The 5,000-nt window shown below is 36.0% G+C and overlaps 1 protein-coding gene and 1 long non-coding RNA gene across 2 annotated transcripts in view; both read left to right on the forward strand.

The window, feature by feature from the left end:
* Positions 1 to 5,000, forward strand: part of LOC114552326 (NACHT, LRR and PYD domains-containing protein 5-like) — a 484,575-nt gene that overhangs the window by 293,432 nt on the left and 186,143 nt on the right. The window lies entirely within an intron of this gene.
* Positions 2,151 to 3,954, forward strand: LOC114552341 (uncharacterized). The gene is made up of 3 exons (XR_003692159.1): positions 2,151 to 2,361; positions 3,218 to 3,414; positions 3,556 to 3,954. It is a non-coding gene; the product is annotated as an uncharacterized LOC114552341 (long non-coding RNA).

Consider the following 5,000-nt stretch of genomic DNA (forward strand, 5'->3'; position numbering starts at 1 on the left):
GAGCATAGTAGTATGTGAGAGAGTATAGTAGTATATGTGAGAGAGTAGTAGTAGTAGTATGTGAGAGAGTATAGTAGTATATGAGAGAGTATAGTAGTATATGTGAGAGAGCATAGTAGTATAGTAGTATAGTGTATGTGAGAGAGTATAGTAGTATATGTGAGAGAGTATAGTAGTATATGTGAGAGAGTATAGTAGTGTATGTGAGAGAGTATAGTAGTATATGTGAGAGAGTATAGTAGTATATGTGAGAGAGTATAGTAGTGTATGTGAGAGAGTATAGTAGTATGTGAGAGAGTATAGTAGTGTATGTGAGAGATAGTAGTATAGAGAGTAGTAGTGTGTGTGAGAGAGTATAGTAGTATATGTGAGAGAGTATAGTAGTGTATGTGAGAGAGTATAGTAGTATATGTGAGAGAGTATAGTAGTATATGTGAGAGAGTATAGTAGTATATGTGAGAGAGTATAGTAGTATGTGTGAGAGAGTATAGTAGTATATGTGAGAGATAGTAGTATATAGTAGTGTGAGAGAGTATAGTAGTATATGTGAGAGAGTATAGTGAGTGAGAGTATAGTGTAGATGTGAGAGAGATAGTAGTATATGTGAGAGAGTAGTAGTAGTATAGAGTATGTGAGAGAGAGTATAGTAGTATATGTGAGAGAGTATAGTAGTATATGTGAGAGAGTATAGTAGTATATGTGAGAGAGTACAGTAGTATATGTGAGAGAGTTTGATTGAAACTGAAGGGAGTTTGATTACTCAGCTCCTGATTGGTTGACAAAGGTTTTGTATTTTGTATTGGTATTTGACGGTCAAATTCCGCCACTGTCATTATAATAGTTTGGCTGAAGTGGAGCTGTAATGGATAGAAAGAGGCTAACTGAAGCTGTGGGTCTTCTAAATAATATTTTAGGAAATGGTGAGCTATTGTCAACGATGTCTCGACAATTAAATTAAGTCCAACAGAGCTGTGATTCGGAGATGCAGAGATTATTCAGGGGTGGAACTGTAAATCCAGTCAGACCTGGCTCCAGGCTAGCACTGCTACTTCTAGCTAGCTCAATGGAACACGGAGGACCCCGGTACCAGACCAGACAGCATTTCGGTGGATCGTCGTCGAAATCCAGGAAGAGGTAAGTTGATGATAAAAATAGCCAAGGACCACTGACATAAGACCCCTTTTTTATTAACGTCATCCTATCTGCATTGTCCCCCCCCAAATTCATGTTAGCATGGTTAGCGGCTAGCTAGTTGCTACCCACATAACACGGGCTAGCCATTTTCCATTGAAAACTTTGCAATATCTCCACTAGCTAGATAGTGCTAGTTAATATGATCAAGCAAGTTTGAACAAGCTGTGTGAAATAATTTCAGAAATCAGGTTTCCGAATTAAATCTGCTTACATGAGAGAGACGACACATTGTCTGTAAAGCCCTTTGATTAACCACAGTATATTTTACTGTACAATGTACATTTGACTTTGACTAGGAGAAGAAGCTAGCAGCTAGCAGCAGCAGTTATGGAAGCATACTGGTAATTGTAGTACCCATTGCTGCGCTCCTGTTATTAAATTTCAAACACATTGTAATTTGCTATCAGTGCGTAGCTTATTGCAACATAGTTCTGCATTTATTGGATTTCACCTATCTTTGGGTAAAGAGAGAGTAGGCGTAGGCGTTTTACAGCAAAGATAGGTTAAATAAGAATGCTCGGTCTTGCATCGGCTGGCTGGCTAGCTGAGTTGCAATCATCTGACTGGGTGACGATATTCAGCCTGTGTGTGTCTTTGAGTACCATGAAAAGCGCTATATAAATAAAATGTAGTATTATTATTATTAAAGAGTGCAATATACATGTTTACATATGTTTATTACAGTGAATAATAATCTAAATACTACTAAGCAGGGCTCTCAAGTGCTTATTAAGCATTTTAGAATGTCACTCTTGCCCCAACTTGAGAGCCCTGATTACCGGTACGTGTGGTGAAGCCACATATTTGTTTTTATATTTCTGCAATCTGTGTGATTTGTTTCTGACTTTCATATGAATGTTTAAACCAGGCTTGGTCAGTGCTAAATATACTACTGTGATTAAAGGAGTTAAATAAAAGATGTCATTCATATAAATTCATGCATCACCTAATTTCATCATCACATACAGGCCAGGCCTCCAGGAAAGAACAGTGTGTTTAATATATCTAATCTTGTGTTGTTCATACTATACAGTGATTTATTACAGATTATCTGGCCAATGCTGGGTGTCTAAGACCTTTGAAACGCATAGAAGACAAAGATCTCTTGGTGGAGGATATCACAATGTTTTTTTAGCTGGTTCATCGAGTTAGTGGAGCACTTCAAAGGTTTGTGTAACTCCATTTTTTAGCAAACATAATTAACCCTTCTAAGGTGTTCATATTTTTGTTCCACAGCCAATGTTGGACCCACCACATTATTAGGCTTTTAAATCAATACAGCCATAAACATGTATACAAAAATACTAAACAGAGGTTTACTTAAGCTCAATTACCAATGATAGATACATCCTTTATGGTTCATATTTGCCATTTACTCCAATTATAAAAAAGGTAAAAAAAATTCATTATCATCAATCATTATCATTATTGGTGCTTATTTCTTAGAACTTAATCAGAACAGGTGAAAGTACTTGAAATGTAATCATTTTGTAACTTTGTGTGAGAATAGCAGGTACAAAGTTTCATAGCACCTACAATTATTACACTGTAATAATTACACTTGGGTCCAGTAGACCCGAACACCTCATTTGTATTAGTTATGTGTAGGGGGGTGTACCGTGTACACTAATTGAAAATAAGTTATTTTTTATGTTCTTCAAAGAAAATGAGCCAAGGCCAATGAGTTTGAGTTAGAAGAAATAATAAATAGCATCATTTTTATTTTAGCAAACATTGAAAACGGGTCCCACAGACCTGAACACCTTACAAGGGTTAAGAATAATGAAAGATTTTAACATATTTTTAAAAGCCAGTGTACAACAACACTCCGAATAAAGGCTTGCATGTATCATATCAAATAACTTAAAGAACATCACGTTTTAGATAGCTGTCAAAGACAAGGCCTTTTTGCATAATCAACAAACACTGAACTGTCTTATAAGTCATCCCTTTCATGTGCTGTGTGATAATTTATCCAATTTGAAAAATGATATTTGTATCTTCTCATGATACATTTGTACAGGTTCAGGGAGGGGATGAAGACCCTTGGTGTTCTTGATGCAATCAGAATGCACCCAGATGCTTTCAGACCACTGTTATGTCCCGAGCCATCCCCACTCACCGCTGATGTACTAGAAGTGTCAGCAGTGGGCAGGAACAAAAGAAGGGCAGAGGAATGTGTGGTTGCATTTTGGAGGGACTACCTGCTGGATGTTGAGGGTAAGTATTATTGCTAGTTATGGAATAAAAATCTTTTCATGTGCCTTTCTGTCTGTCTTTGTCTTTCCTTCCTTTTTAAAAGTTTTCTACATGCTAGGTTTAATTTTTTTCTTGGTGTTCTTTGGTGTATTTCTTTTTCAGAGCAAGAGGGACCCTTGCAACTTGGGGTTATCCTGGCCTTTACGACGGGAGCAAATGATATTCCACCCCTGGGCTTGTCCCCACTACCTTCAATGGTTTTTCTCCATGATCTGCCCCTCAGACAAGGCCGTCATTTACCCACCACAAACACATGCATTAACTGCCTGCGGTTGCCAGTCCTGAAAAAATTCGAGAATTTTAAGGAAACTATGGATTTTGTATTAAAAAACACTCAGGGATTTGGTCAGGAATGACTTCCAAGAACTCCTTAATATACATTATTAAAATCTGTTGCCTGTTGAACTTGACTAAATTGAAGAGGCATCATTGTCAATAACTCACCATTTCCTAATACATTATTAATGTCTTGTTTAAACAATTAAAAATGGAATAATCATCCACCCGGCTATTGTCTTGTGTACTGGTAAAATTTATATTTTAACTCCACTATACATGGTTGAGAGAAGGCAAGGTATGTGTATAGGGTGACTGATGTGACAGTTGGGGGCGGCGGTAGGATTCATTATTTTTACTTGGTTTTTAATTCACATGTGTATGTATGTAGGTATACATGTTTATGTGTATATGTATATATATATATATATATATGTATATCTGTATGTATATATATATATATATATATATATATATATATATATATATATATATATATATATGTGTGTGTGTGTGTGCGTATGTGTTTTTTTTTTTTTTTCTTTTTTAATTTTTGATTTATTATTTATTTTTATATATATTTTTCTTTTGTATTATTTAATTTTTTCTGTTTTTTCTGTTATTTTTTTAATTTAATTAATTTAATTATTTTTATTATTTCTTTTTTTTTAAATGTATTTATCTTTTCTCTCCTCTTCTTTAACTTGTTGGGGTAAGGACAGTTGTGCGCTACCTGAAGTCATTTTGGTGTGAATGGTGGTTTATTTCCTTCCTGTTCTGATATTTTTGTGAACACAGAGAGCACTTGTATGTTGGTTATGTTCTATTTCGATAACAATCAATAAAATCCATTTATAAAATGAAATAGAATAATCATTTGACTAAAAAGGAAACTTGTCACTGGCCTTTTATTAATTGCCTTGACACTAATGAAGTTGCTCACTGATAGAGTTCACTAGGCTAAAAAATAATTGAATGCCATGGTTACTGTCATTGACTAGAGGGTCTACAGTTTCTAGAATTCTGTTCATAACTGTTTAATTGAAAATAAAGTCATTTTCTGGAACAACAACATTGAAGTCTCAAAATGTACAGTTCATTCATTTCAGCGTTGTCACTCCTAACTAAAATGTTCTGCACTGCTGCGCACAACTCGGAGCGCGAGCCCGTGTAAAATGATAGAAAGGAAGGTCCTGTCGGGTCCTGTCGGGTCCTGTCGGGTCCTGTCGGGTCCCGTCGGGTCCTGTCGGGTCCCGTCGGGTCCTGTCGGG

Source organism: Perca flavescens, chromosome 3 (assembly GCF_004354835.1).
Source record: "Perca flavescens isolate YP-PL-M2 chromosome 3, PFLA_1.0, whole genome shotgun sequence".
NCBI classification, from domain to species: Eukaryota; Metazoa; Chordata; class Actinopteri; order Perciformes; family Percidae; genus Perca; species Perca flavescens.